Source organism: Montipora capricornis, chromosome 8 (assembly GCF_036669925.1).
Source record: "Montipora capricornis isolate CH-2021 chromosome 8, ASM3666992v2, whole genome shotgun sequence".
Classification (NCBI taxonomy): domain Eukaryota; kingdom Metazoa; phylum Cnidaria; class Anthozoa; order Scleractinia; family Acroporidae; genus Montipora; species Montipora capricornis.
The window spans coordinates 363,216-378,215 of NC_090890.1; the positions used below are offsets into that span (position 1 = coordinate 363,216).

The 15,000-nt window shown below is 40.8% G+C and overlaps 6 non-coding genes across 6 annotated transcripts; all 6 read left to right on the forward strand.

The window, feature by feature from the left end:
• The first annotated feature begins 4,479 nt into the window (after positions 1–4,479).
• Trnak-cuu (transfer RNA lysine (anticodon CUU)) lies at positions 4,480–4,552 on the forward strand. The gene has a single exon. It is a non-coding gene; the product is annotated as a tRNA-Lys (tRNA).
• Positions 4,553–6,159: 1,607 nt separating this feature from the next.
• On the forward strand, positions 6,160–6,243 carry Trnal-cag (transfer RNA leucine (anticodon CAG)). Its single transcript has one exon. It is a non-coding gene; the product is annotated as a tRNA-Leu (tRNA).
• A 1,227-nt stretch (positions 6,244–7,470) lies between these two features.
• On the forward strand, positions 7,471–7,554 carry Trnal-cag (transfer RNA leucine (anticodon CAG)). The gene has a single exon. It is a non-coding gene; the product is annotated as a tRNA-Leu (tRNA).
• A 1,587-nt stretch (positions 7,555–9,141) lies between these two features.
• Trnak-cuu (transfer RNA lysine (anticodon CUU)) lies at positions 9,142–9,214 on the forward strand. Its single transcript has one exon. It is a non-coding gene; the product is annotated as a tRNA-Lys (tRNA).
• Positions 9,215–10,838: 1,624 nt separating this feature from the next.
• Positions 10,839–10,922, forward strand: Trnal-cag (transfer RNA leucine (anticodon CAG)). Its single transcript has one exon. It is a non-coding gene; the product is annotated as a tRNA-Leu (tRNA).
• A 1,358-nt stretch (positions 10,923–12,280) lies between these two features.
• On the forward strand, positions 12,281–12,356 carry Trnar-ucu (transfer RNA arginine (anticodon UCU)). Its single transcript has one exon. It is a non-coding gene; the product is annotated as a tRNA-Arg (tRNA).
• Positions 12,357–15,000: the final 2,644 nt, after the last annotated feature.

Sequence of the window (15,000 nt, forward strand, 5' to 3'; positions counted from 1 at the left end):
AGAGGTAATAACGCTTGCAGTCCTTACTCATTTTCCACAAGTATTGGATTTTGGTCTGGATTTGTACATGGAAGTTGTAAAACGCATTATATTCTAATTTGTCTATGAGAAGGATTTGATGTTATTAAAGCGCTCCAATTTACGGGAATTATGCACAACTTCACAGATTGTCATAGACTTCAGATTTCAAAAAACCTCACCCAGTCATCAATAAAGCCCAAGGCACCGTTGGATTTGAGCCCATGCATGACCGCCAGTTTTCTCTTCCAGCGAGCCGTTTACCTAAAGTTAAAAAAAGACAGAATTGAAAAATTACAATATCCTAATACTAAAAAATATTCCACTAGTCCAATGTTTATTGCACTAACATTAGAGCTGTGAATTACCTAAACAAGTTTCATAACAACTAAATAAGTACTTCCACAACTCCCTTAAATCATAGCAGAGCCGAGATTTGAGATGAAGCGCAAACTTAACTTTGTTGTCAAGGCCAATCTACATAGCAAAACCCCCTCTTAGCAGCCTCGGTATGGGATCCAGGCACGAAAGCATTATTGAGGACCCCGTGAATTGTATGAATGAATTCCGAGGTTCGCTCGAACAAATTCTTTAAACCATCCGAAAAAAGATTATTCCGAATTAAAAACACTTCTTTGTGACCTCCTTCGATCGTCACCTCTTCTCAAGGTTGTCCCATCGTAGTAGTGAAGTATATCAGCAGATCTTATGTTAAAATCACGAAAGGCCTTCTCCCCGCTCTATTTTGCAATCTATGGAGTCTGTAACACTGGATTTTACAAATACAACCCCAAACCTCAGAGCAATAATCTAAGTATAGGGAAGGACTAAAGCCTCATATACATTGGCAGCATGGTTGGCGAGGCACCATCTCTTTGGCATTGCCATCCCAATGCCTCGTCAACCTCAATTCCCAGATATTCATACGCAGTCCGCCGCGGCATCAACTGCTGATTAGTTACAGTAACTCTAAGGCATGGGTCCTCAGCATACGTCTATAGTGACTTCCGGTAATCATATATTTTCAATTGACTTTTTGCCATTTATTGTGAGCTTATTGGATTGTTACCATTTTTGGACCTCGTTAATATTTTCGTTTAATTTCTCTTCAAGAGTTGCATAGTTATCAGCGGAGAAGGTAAGGGACGTATCACCATCATACATAAGTACAGATGATGGTGATAGCTTGCATTCTTGAAGGTCATCTATATAAATGAGAAACAATAGGGGTCCAAGTACAGATCCTTGTGGGACCCCGCAACTGACAGGAAGGTAGTCCGAAAGAATCTCATTAGCATAAGTACTCTGAAATTGATTGAGAACATTCTCAGGTGCGAGTCCTATGTCCATATACTTGGGTTGTCTTTTAAAAAATTCATGACCATTTCCCATAATCCATATCAAGCTTCCTGTCTTCTAAATTAACGATTTTAGTAAATTCAGAGCAAGTTGCAAATTTACAATAATTGTTAATTCAAGGTAGCGAATGGGTTGCTGTAATCAGGTATTTTGCGCGTAGCCATCCAGAATGTAAGCTGAGGACGAGGATAAGCTGAGATTTTAATTAACAAATCTTAAAACTTTTTGCATGCAAGAATGAGTTGTATTTCATATGGTAGAACTTGGAGATTCGTATGCGCTTTAGTGTCAATATCGATTTGTACAAATGTTTATGCTGTATACTTTAAAGAATCCAATAAATGGGAATATTAATCATACACCTGATGCGAGGTTTGACTAACATCACCTGGATTCCATTTTATCAAAATTGTTGCGGTCAAGTTAATTTTCGTATTTTCACTTTCAAACTGCAAACAGTGCTTAGCTTAAAAAGACGTCAAGAATGAAGTTTTGCATGATTCGTTTGCCCCATTTACTAGCTTAAGTTTGATAGACGTGTCAGGAGTGGGATTCGGACCCACGCCTACATGAATAGACTGCGACCTGAAGGCAGCACCTTAGACCGCTCGGCCATCCTAACACCTTCGACCTTAACCGGACTGTGTTTGTTTACCCTTGCCAATTGCACATTTTTGAATTGGGAGTAATGCCTTTATTAACAAAGCCGTCTTAATATTAACTGACGCAAACTGTTGCCCCCGTTTTTTTGTGGTGTTCACGCAGCCCCCGTGGAGGAATTGACTGGCGTGTTGGAGGTTGTGTGTTTGAGTCTCATCGAGGGTGATGCTTTTGACTTTATAAAGTCAGCTTACTTAATACTAAGTGACTGAATGTTACATTCACTCAATATTACACCTCCTGTTCTCTCTCCCTGATCATCAAATATGAAGCAAACGACAAGTGGCAAGCTAAATATGTCTACTCAGCTTGATAGTTACCACTACAACTATCTCTTACTTTGAAATCTTCGACTTTGAGACATCGCGAAATGATTGTCTTCGTCAATGCAATACAGGCTTTACATAAAAAGCCGATTTCCTGTGAAAAAAGAACAGGGAAGACGCACGAGCTTTCCTCCGCCTACAAAACTTTCTGTCAGTGCCTGATGTAAACGGCAGAAAAAAGAGAAAACATCATAACAAAGATAAAGCACAAGTCGATGTAAACCCTTCCTCCTCATCCAGGGGAAAACGCGGGCAAAGGGCACTTAACTTTTTGCCTAAAAATGGAGACATGTGAAACTCTGTAATGTCCCCTTCTTTGATAGAGCAAAGTACTCTAATCTACGTTCCGGCTAGCAGGGATGCAGGTTGAAATCCGTCGGAATTTAACCTACACACCATTGCAGAGGTGGTAGGCCCTACGTCGGCATTTTTCACAACACGATCCTCCCCATTCGAAGGGTAGGTGTCAGAATGGCCGAGCGGTCCAAGGCGCTGCGTTCAAGTCATAGTCTACTCGTGTGGGCGTGGGTTCGAATCCCACTCCTGACACTTCACCTCATTTAAAGTTTTTTTTGTTACTCCGAATCTTGGGAAACTAAATTCTGTACGCTTAATTTAGGTGAGCGCTATGTACAGGTTTGGAAAGACAATGTCGAAATTGACTTGACCTCAGGTGATCAGAGTCAAATTAGGAATAAGGAGAATAATTAAATTTAGCAATGATCAGATGATTCTAAGTATACAGTACACCGATCTTACCAGCACTCCTACTGAGATATGGAGCTTATAAATGGTAAAATAAGCTGTAAATGTAGAAATAAACTTACCTCTACGTACAGTTGTCCTCGTGTTTTCTGCGCAATCGGAGGGCAAACTGTGTCCTTTTTAGCCGGGTTTGTGGCTTTCAAATTTTTACGATGCCGTTAGTTGCCATTTCCACTCATAAAGAGAAGAGAGGCTGGTGACTCGCGGCGATCTCGTCCCACAAGTTGCTCTCGCATCAGAAAGCAATTGTCCAAGTCGCCATAAAAACACCACAGCCTTAAAAGGCAGTGTTTTTTTATGGCCAGATAAATTTCCTATCACATCAACTCCACAACCGGGACAACACAGCGATTTTTGGCGGATAAATTCAAAATAACGTTCGGCTTTCTATAATCTTCCCATGCGTTCAGCTAGATGTGTGGCTACGGCTGTTATAGCTTGATGGCGATCATATTACATTCTGCACTCTCATTGGCCAAGTGTTTCAAATTGTCCAATGAGAGTGCAAAATGTACAGTTGCTCGCGGCGGGTATCGAAACCTCCTTACTTCAGCACCGTCGGTGACCGTTCTCAGTTCTGCTTATAAGAATATACGACGCTCCAGCCTACTTTGCTACGGGAGCTATGGCGGCTACATGTTGAGTGGACTGTCAACGAACCACGTGGTAGCCTCCCGTGAGCCCTTCAATTGTTGGATTTGCTTCGTCGAACCTGTGTTTCATATTGCATGGGATTTCTTTAGTTTTCTCCATATATATTAAAGAACGAAGATTTTAGTATAAAGATTTTGACATTTATTATTTCAATTTTAAGAACGTATAGTTTTCATGGTCAAGTATCTCTCTCTCAATCATCTCTCCTACTTGATTAAGTTTATCGTACATGCACTATCTGGCTGTTTCTGAATTTCACACAGAGTTTGTTTCATTTATTAGCCTTATTTTGGCGTTGAGAGTTGCTTTATGAATTTTTCCTCCTCATTTTACAGACTAACCCTAACTTTTGTCTATGATTTTTCCTCAACTCATCATCTACACACACAAAATTTCTCCCAAACTGCCTGCTGACTTGTGAATGTTTTAGTTAGTGGAGAGGAACCCTCTCTTGTAAGGAGGATTCTTTTGTCAACACCATTAAGGAAGCCACAAATGTTGCTATTGAAACTGCTGCCATTACTTTTAAATAACCGCCCTTTAATTGTCTTTTGATCGTCCTTTCCCACACCCCTCATGATAGTAATTATAATAGTTTTGCAGCATCTGAGGATGAACAAACCCGAAATGCCTCTTGCCCAAGCATGCCAGTCACATATGTTTGTTGAACGTTCCGTCAGCGGTTTTGCAGCGTGGAGCCCGGCTAGCTCAGTCGGTAGAGCATGAGACTCTTAATCTCAGGGTCGTGGGTTCGAGTCCCACGTTGGGCGGTGCACCTTCTATTTTTTGGCTGTCTATCGCTCTTGTGCCCTTCTTGCTGAAGTCATCAACTTTGCTTTTCGTATAGTAAAAACTTGAGGGAGTCACGGACTTTAGAATATGACTTAAAAGCAAAAGTTAGAAATCAAACAGACCTAGGGCAACAGTAATAACGCTTGCAGTTTTTACTCAATTTCCACAAGTATTCGGATTTAGGTCTGCATTTTTACATGGAAGGTGGACTACGGTTGAAAGGTCCTCTGTTTGGTTTGGTTTTCTTGAACTACTGGCCCAATTAACGAAGTTTTACCTTAGTTTGGTTCGCGCCTCGGAAAAGTCATGACGTTGCGGCTACAGGTAAAAAATTACCTTTTCGGAAATTGAAGCCTATTACTTTAAGAAACGTGTCGGCTGTTTCCGCCCAGTCTTTGGCGAAATCGTAACGTGGCACAAGTCACACCACAGAAAGGACCTTCAGTTGAAGCTTTATGATACTTAAGGTACAAAAATGGACTACGATGGCCAGGAAATTGTCACAAGAGCTTAGTTAAAGGGAGATTTCGCTAATAAATTGATGAAAAGTGTAATGCTAGCTTTAAAAAGAGAACTTATGGGTCCGTGTACCTTCCAAGAATAACTTCCAAATCAGATTAAGATTGTTCCTCGAGGCTCTAACCGTAATGAGTTGCCCTAAAACGCATCATCTTCAGCCTTGTCTAGTGAGAAGGATTTGATTTCATTGAAACATTCCAATTTACAGAATTATGCACAACTACACATTGTTATAGAATTCAGATTTCAACAAACCTCATGGGATTTGAGCCCATGACCGCCAGATTGCTCTTCCAGCGAACCGTTTACAAAAAGTTAGAAAAAGACACAAGCTGAAAAATTACAATATCCTAATACTACGAAAATGTTCCACTACTCCAATGTTTATTGCACTAAAATTTGAGCTGTGAATTACCTAAACAAGTTTCATAACAACTAAAATAAGTACTTCCACAAACCATAGCAGAGCCGAGAGTGTTGAGATGAAGCGCCAACTTAACTTTGTTGTCAAGGCCATTCTACATGACGGCACCTCTATAGCAAAACGCCCTCTTAGCAGACTCGGCATGGGGCCCGGGCACGAAAGCATTAATTGTGAAGCGCCGTGAATTGTACGAATGAATTCCGGGGGTTCGCTCAAACAAATTCTTTAAACCATCCGGACAAAAATTATTCCGAATTAAAAACACTTATTTGTGAGCTGTTTCAAGCGTCACCTTTGCTCAAGATTGTCCCACCTTAGTAGTGAAGTATCATCAGCAGATCTTGTGTTAAAATCACGAAAGGCCTTCTCCCGGTCTTATTTTGCAATCTATGGAGTCTGTCACACTGGATTTTACAAATGCAACCCCAAAACGCAGACCAATAATCTAGATAAGGAAGGACTTAAGCCTCATCTACATTCGCAGCAAGGTTTGGCGAGGCACAAGGCCGGGGCGGATATGTTTCAAGGCCCCAAGGCCTGCAGATACATTTTCTCGTTTTCAACCTACATACCATTGCAGAGGTGGTAGGCCCTACGTCGGCATTTTTGCCAACACGCTCCTCCCCACTCGAAAGAGTAGGTGTCAGGATGGCCGAGCGGTCCAAGGCGCTGCGTTCAGGTCGCAGTCTACTCATGTAGGCGTGGGTTCGAATCCCACTCCTGACACTTTACTTCATTTAAGGTGTTTTTTCGTTACTCCGAATCTTGGGAAACTAAATTCTGTACGCTTAATTTAGGTGAGAGCTATGTACAGGTTTGGAAAGAAAATGTCGAAATTAACTTGACCTCGGGAGAGGAGAATAATTAAATTTAGCAATGATTAGATGATTTTAAGTATACAGTACACCGATCTTACCCGGGCTCCTACTGAGATATGGAAGTCTGGCGGCCACTTTCAGATGAAGATAAAGGAACAGTAGATAAAGGCAAATGGAGAGGGAAGAGAGGAAAAAGGAACGTCTCACAAAAAATCCCTGAGCCTTCTATGGAAATGATAATGAATTCATGTTGACGATATCTCTTATTCTCGCTTGGGGAAGACCTTTCTGAATAATATAACGTAAACAGAGGTTACAATCATTTGCTTGAACTGCATAACTCTTTTTATAAACTTAAACATGCCATGCCTTTATTAACAAAGCCGTCTTGATATGAACTGGCGCAACTGTTGCCCCCGTTTTTTTGTGGTGTTCACAGAGCCCCCGTGGCGGAATTGACTAGCGTGTTGGACTTCTAATTCAAAGGTTGTGGGTTCAAGTCTCATCTGGGGTGATGCTTTTGACTTTAAAGTCAGCTTACGTAAAACTAAGTGACTGGATGTTACATTCACCCAATATTACACCTCTTGTTCTCTCTCCGTGACCATCAAATATGAAGCAAACAACAAGAGGCAAACGAAATATGTCTACTCAGCGTTGATAGTTACCACTACAACTATCTCTTACTTTGAAATCTTCGACTTTGAGACATCGCGAAATGATTGTCTTCGTCAATGCAATACAGGCTTTACATAAAAAGCCGATTTCCTGTGAAAAAAGAACAGGGAAGACGCACGAGCTTTCCTCCGCCTACAAAACTTTCTGTCAGTGCCTGATGTAAACGGCAGGAAAAAGAAAAAAACTCATGACAAACATAAAGTACAAGTCGAGGTAAAGCCTTCCTCCTCATCCAAGGGATAGCGCGGGCAAAGGGCATCTAACTTTTTGCCTAAAAATGGAGACATGTGAGACTCTGTAATGTCCACTTCTTTGATAGAGCAAAGTACTCTTATCCGGCTAGCAGCGATGCAGGTTGAAATCCGTCGAAATTAAACCTACATACCATTGCAGAGGTGGTAGGCCCTTCGTCGGCATTTTTCCCAACACGCTCCTCCCCATTCGAAACTGACTAGGTGTCAGGATGGCCGAGCGGTCCAAGGCGCTGCGTTCAGGTCGCAGTCTACTTATGTAGGCGTGGGTTCGAATCCCACTCCTGATTCTTCACCTCATTTAAGGTGTTTTTTTTGTTACTCCGAATCTTGGGAAACTAAATTCTGTACGCTTAATTTAGCCGGGTGAGCGCTATGTACAGGTTTGGAAAGAAAATGTCCAAATTAACTTGACCTCAGGTGATTAGGGTCAAATTTGGAATAAGGAGAATAATTAAATTTAGCAATGATCTGATGATTTTAAGTATACAGTACACCGATCTTACCCACACTTCTACTGAGATATGGAACTTCTAAATCCTAAAATAAGCTGTAAATGTAGAAATAAACTTACCTCTACGTACAGTTGTGCTCGTGTTTTCTGCGCAATCGGAGGGCAAACTGTGCTCATTTTAGCCTGGTTTGTGGCTTTCGAATTTTTACGATGACGTTTGTTGTCATTTCCACTCATAAAGAGAAGAGATGCTGGTGACTAGCGGCGATCTCGTCCCACAAATTGCTATCGCATCAGAAAGCAACTGTCCAAATCGCCATAAAAATACCACAGCCTCTTAAGGCTGTGGTGTTTTTATGGCCAGTTTAATTTCCTATATTACATCAACTCCACTCCGGGACGACACAGCGATTTTTGGCGGATAAATTCTAAATAATGTTCGGCTTCTATAATCTTCCCATGCGTTCAGCTAGATGTGTGGCTACGGCTGTTATAGCTTGATGGCGATCATATTACATTCTGCACTCTCATTGGCCAAGTGTTTCAAATTGTCCAATGAGAGTGCAAAATGTATACGTTAAAATACAGTTACTCGCGGCGGTTATCGAAAGCGCCTTACTTCAGCACCGTTGGTGACCGTTCTCAGTACTGCTTATAAGAATATACGACGCTCCAACCTACTGTGCTACGGGAGCTATGGCGGCTACATGTTGAGTGGACTGTCAACGAACCACGTGGTAGCCTTCCGTGAGCCCTTCAATGGTTGGATTTGTTTCGTCGAACCTGTCTTTCATATTCCATGGGATTTCTTTAGTTTTCTCCATATATATTAAAGAACGAAGATTTTAGGATAAAGATTTTGACATTTATTATTCCAATTTTTAAGAACGTATAGTTTTCATGGTCAAGTATCTCTCTCTCAATCATCTCTCCTACTTGATTAAGTTTATCGTACATGCACTATCTGGCTGTTTCTGAATTTCACACAGAGTTTGTTTCATTTGTTAGCCTCATTTTGGCGTTGAGAGTTGCTTTATGAATATTTCCTCCTCATTTTACAGACTAACCTTAACTTTTGTCTATAATTTTTCCTCAACTCATCATCTACACACACAAAATTTCTCCCAAACTGCCTGCTGACTTGTGAATGTTTTAGTTAGTGGAGAGGAACCCTCTCTTGTAAGGAGGATTCTTTTGTCAACACCATTAAGGAAGCCACAAATGTTGCTAGTGAAACTGCTGCTATTACTTTTAAATAACCGTCCTTTAATTGTCTTTTTATCGTCCTTTCCAAGACCCCTCATGATAGTAATTATAATAGTTTTGCAGCATCTCAGGATGAAAAAACCCGAAATGCCTCTCGCCCAAGCATGCCAGTCACATATGTTTGTTAAACGTTCCGTCAGCGGTTTTGCAGCGCGGAGCCCGGCTAGCTCAGTCGGTAGAGCATGAGATTCTTAATCTCAGGGTCGTGGGTTCGAGCCCCACGTTGGGCGGTGCACCTTTTGGTTTTTGGCTGACTAACGCTCTTGTGCCCTTCTTGCGGAAGTCATCAACTTTGCTTTTCGTATAGTAAAAACTTGAGGGAGTCACGGACTTTAGAATATGACTTAAATGCAAAAGTTAGAAATCAAACAGACCTAGGGCAACAGTAATAACGCTTGCAGTTTTTACTCAATTTCCACAAGTATTCGGATTTAGGTCTGCATTTTTACATGGAAGGTGGACTACGGTTGAAAGGTCCTCTGTTTGGTTTGGTTTTCTTGAACTACTGGTCCAATTAACGAAGTTTTACCTTAGTTTGGTTCCCGCCTTGGAAAAGTCATGACGTAAAGCGTTGCGGCTACAGGTAAAAAATTACCTTTTCGGAAGTTAAAGCCCACTACTTTAAGAAACGTGTCGGCTGTTTCCGCCCAGTCTTTGGCGAAATCGTAACGTGGCACAAGTCACACCACAGAAAGGACCTTCAGTTGAAGCTTTATGATACTAAAGGTACAAAAATGGACGACGATGGCCCGGAAATTGTCACAAAAGCTTAGTTAAAGGGAGATTTCGCTAAATAAATTGATAAAAAGTGTAATGCTAGCTTTAAAAAGAGAACTCGTGGGTCCGTGTACATGTACCTTCCAAGAATAACTTCCAAATCAGATTAAGATTGTTCCTCGAGGCTCTAACCGAAATGAGATGCTCTAAAGCGCATCATCTTCAGCTTTGTCTAGTGAGAAGAATTTGATCTCATTAAAACATTCCAATTTACAGAATTATGCACAACTACACAGATTGCCATAGAATTCAAATTTCAACAAACCTTATGGGATTTGAGCCCATGACCGCCAGTTTGCTCTTCCAGCGAGCCGTTTACATAAAAGTCAGAACAAGACACAAGCTGAAAAATTACAATGTCCTAATACTACAAAAATGTTCCACTACTCCAATGTTTATTGCACTAAAATTTGAGCTGTGAATTACCTAAACAAGTTTCATAACAACTAAAATAAGTACTTGCACGAACCTTAGCAGAGCCGAGAGTGTTGAGATGAAGCGCCAACTTAACTATGTTGTCAAGGCCATTCTACATGACGGCACCTCTATAGCAAAACGCCCTCTCAGCAGACTCGGCATGGGGCCCGGGCACGAAAGCATTAATTGAGGAGCGCCGTGAATTGTACGAATGAATTCCGGAGGCTCGCTCAAACAAATTCTTTAAACCATCCGGACAAAAATTATTCCGAATTAAAAACACTTATTTATGAGCTGTTTCAAGCGTTACCTTTGCTCAAGATTGTCCCACCTTAGTAGTGAAGTATCATCAGCAGATCTTGTGTTAAAATCACGAAAGGCCTTCTCCCGGTCTTATTTTGCAATCTATGGAGTCTGTCACACTGGATTTTACAAATGGAACCCCAAACCTCAGACCAATAATCTAGATAAGGAAGGACTTAAGCCTCATCTACATTCGCAGCAAGGTTTGGCGAGGCACCAGGCCGGGACGGATATGTTTCAACGCCCCAAGGCCTGCAGATACATTTTCTCGTTTTCAACCTACATACCATTGCAGAGGTGGTAGGCCCTACGTCGGCATTTTTGCCAACACGCTCCTCCCCATTCGAAAGAGTAGGTGTCAGGATGGCCGAGCGGTCCAAGGCGCTGCGTTCAGGTCGCAGTCTACTCATGTAGGCGTGGGTTCGAATCCCACTCCTGACACTTTACTTCATTTAAGGTGTTTTTTCGTTACTCCGAATCTTGGGAAACTAAATTCTGTACGCTTAATTTAGGTGAGAGCTATGTACAGGTTTGGAAAGAAAATGTCCAAATTAACTTGACCTCAGGTGATCAGAGTCAAATTTGGAATGAGGAGAATAATTAAATTTAGCAATGATTAGATGATTTTAAGTATACCGGTACACCGATATTACCCGCACTCCTACTGAGATATGGAGGTCTGGCGGCCACTTTCAGATGAAGATAAAGGAACAGGAAGCAAAGACAAATAGAGAGGGAAGGAAGGAAAAAGGCACGTCTCACAAAAAAATGCCTGAGACTTCTATGGAAATGATAATGAATTCATGTCGACGATATCTCTTATTCTCGCTTGGGGAAGACCTTTCTGAATAATATAACGTAAACAGAGGTTACAATCATTTGCTTGAACTGCATAACTCTTTTTATAAACTTAACGTTTCGTATGTTACAACATACATCATAATAAGTGATTATTATTCAGTTACAGATAAATTTAAATTTAAATTTAAAAATACAAATGAATGGACTGGGAACTAAGGAAATTGATTGACGTAAAACGACAAGAAATATGCTAATAATAGAGAATGATAAAGTTTCTCCGGCACTGCAACGTTTTCATAAACGAGTCACACGCTCTTGAGTGCATCATGGGTAATCAGGGCAAGATGGAGAGAAATTCAAGGGTTTGTAAGAAGTTCAAACCAATAAAAAGTATTCATGATATGCAATTTTGGGTTTTTTATTTTCCAGAACAAAAGATATGCGCTCAAAAGTGCGGCAGAATAAATTTGGAGAGATTGGCTATTGTAGAAATTATTTTATTAAAAAGAGTTTTTGCCATACATTTCCTGTAATTCCAAAGGCACAAAATTCCAGAGAATGTATGCAGACAAATAGAGCAATATTTAGCAATTCCAAAGAACGGATACCAAGTCTAATTCTTCTCAGTTGTGCGCATGAACTTATTTGTTTGGTTTATGAAGGCGAAAGTCTATAAAATAGAGTCATGTACAGAATATTTTGCTTTGAATTTTCCACCATGTTGTCCTAATTACCCATAATGCAATGAAGAGCGTGAAGTCGTCTATTTAAAGCTGGCTTTTAAATCACGGTTAAACAGAGAATCTTTAATTTTACAATGCATGTCTCATCGACCAGTAAAATTGTAAGATTAAAGAGTCTCTGTTTATCCGTGATCTAAATTCAGTCTTAAATAAAAACGTTGAGCCCGCCAGCGAAGCGGTTCTCGTGTCCTTGGAAATCCCTGTGGCGCAAATGCCTAAAATTTAGCAGGAATGATTAAAAACAATAATCAGTTAGCCCCCGTGGCGCAATGGACTAGCGTGTTGGACTTCTAATTCAAAGGTTGTGGGTTCGAGTCCCACCGGGGTGGTACTTTTGACTTCAAGGTAAACCTATTTAAACTAAGTGACTGGATCTTATGCACATTCACCCAATATTGCATCTGCTACCCTCGCTTCTTGATCATCAAATACGAAGCAAACAACAAGTGACAAACGAAATATGTAAACTCAGTTCATGGTGATATTTATCACTGCAACTATTTCTCACGTTGTAATATGCAATTTAGAGGCACCGCAAAACATTCGAAAAACGACCGCGTGATGGCAAAAAAAGAATAGAACCAACAGATTCTCTTTTCTTTAGTGCAAAGCAGACTTTACATGAAAGGCCGATATCATCTGAAATTAAGAACAGGGAAGACAAGACGCACAAGCCTCACTCCGTCTAAAAAAATTCCGTTATGTCAGTGCCTATCCAGAATTAGCTAAGAAAACGGAATGAAGTGTAGGATTTTGGTAACCTGACCTGACGTCATTACGGGCATATTAGGAACCTTTAGAAAAGCGACTTTTTAGGAAGGCGAAGGCGCCCGGAAGTAAAGTTTTATTTCCTTTTGACGTCGTAGGTTAAGCGCGAAGTCGGCTAGTATCGGCGGCGACCTCAAAAGCCTTGTTTTGGCGGTGTGTAGAAAAGGTGGGTAAATTCAAGTCTTTTACCCGTTTATATTCAAAAGAATACCTTCAAGTGATTTCTTTGAATCGCTTTTGGCATAAGACGCATTTTAATCATCGTATTTTAAAAGGACAGCTGTAGACTCAGACTGACGATGGCGGCATCTGACGATCAAATGCAAAAATGCAAGTGAGTATTACGAGGTAACTTGACGAAGATTTTAGCTGTTTTGATTCTTCATTGCTATCAACATTATGTGTCACTCTAGGCCGATGGAGTGGAGCCAGGAACATGACCTGATTTTTCTGAGAGAAATGAGAGGGAGTCCCGTTCGTGTACTGACTTGTTTACTCAGCAGCACACAGTCCCTCTAAACCATCGCAAATGATTCTGTCTGCAACGGAACACAGCTGGAATCTGTAAAGGATCTGCAAGACTAAGCGGTTCTGCCTTTTCAACTCCAAATTCGAACTTGCAATGAGCTTTTCTAGATCGAAAACATTGTTGTTGTGTTGTCGTTGTACAAACATCGTACGACTGGACATAACGTTCGAGGGAGTTTCTGATGCACAGAAATCGAAAAACCGGTTCTCAACAGCTGTTGAGACCACAGGCACCCCAAGCTCAGTGTGAGCAATGGCCGACAAAAATATAAGGATTTGTATGGGAATCCCGATAAAAAGTTTAAAAAGATTATTATATGTAAAAAATCTCAATTAAAAAGCCTAAACTTATTGCCATTGTGGATAGCTTCCTTCCTGTGTGGTTATTTTCCAGATCCGACGCAATTTGAGCCATTTTTCAATTTCTGGGTTGTCAACGGCTGCTATAATAAAATCCCAAAACTAGTGCTGGAGCGGAGGGTGTAAAGTGCAGGTTGCAGGTTGCAGGTTAGGGTTGCAAATCATTCTTTTACGCTAACTGAAACAACCCAAGCCTTTACAAAAATGCTAACCTGGGGCTTAAACATAATATTTTTGTGCCAATTGTTAGCATTAGTAAAGGTTTGGGTTGTTTTAGCTATGGTGAAACAAAGACCTGCAACATGAAATTTACACCCTCCGAGACTTGAGACCAAATTTTCAGGAGCCATCAGTTTCAGTCAAATATTCCTGGATAAAATGTTCCCACGGTCACAATTCCTTATCAGAATCAATTGACAAAGATTGAACTTTCATCTCAACCCACCATTAACGCGATAGCAGTCTTGCGAGCAACGCCAGGCGGTGAATATTGCAACAAAAAAGCTTTCGAAGGCGATGCTTTATGATAAGAGTGGCCACGGCGTCGACCGTTGATAACAAACTGACCCTTACCGGGGTGACAGACGGTAGTTTGACAACCGCAAATTTGTCTATTCCCGTGGGTCTCCCGACATGACTGCATTGTCTCAGTCGTCCAATCACAGTCAAGCCTCCTTCGTGTTGACAAAGTTCAAACACATTCGCGAAGCCGGAAAGCATTAAAAAAAAATCCGAGAATGAAAGCCGTAGGAAACAGACTTTTGCGCATTCATGCCGTTTTTATTATTTAATAGGATTTTGTACGTAGTAGGCTGTTCGCTATCGCAACTGTATTTATCAAGCCTTCAAGGAAGTAACATTAATTATGCAAATAAACTTTGTTCCCGTAGTTTGTCAAACGCAATTACAAATTAACGTGTGACCTCAATAATGTTCCTAAAATGGAATCCAGGTGATCAAAGTCAGATCACGCATCAGGTGTATGATATTAGCAATTATTGGATGATTTTAAGTATACAGTGTAAACGTTTGTGCAAATTGCTATCTACAAAAGCGCATATCAATCTCTAAGTTCTACCATATGAAAGCCAATTCAATGTTGCCTACAAAATACTTTTCAGATTTCTTAACCAAATTCTCTTGCTTCGTTCTTAGATCATTAAGGAAGGCAGCACGCTGAGTACAGTACCTGGTTGAAGAAGGATCTCAACAAATCTGGATCCAGCAGCAAATGAAGGTATCGCCTCTGTTATTGAGACCCATGTAGTTGAAATTCCCTGAGGAAATCCCACAAAATTTACGAAGAAAGATCACAAACA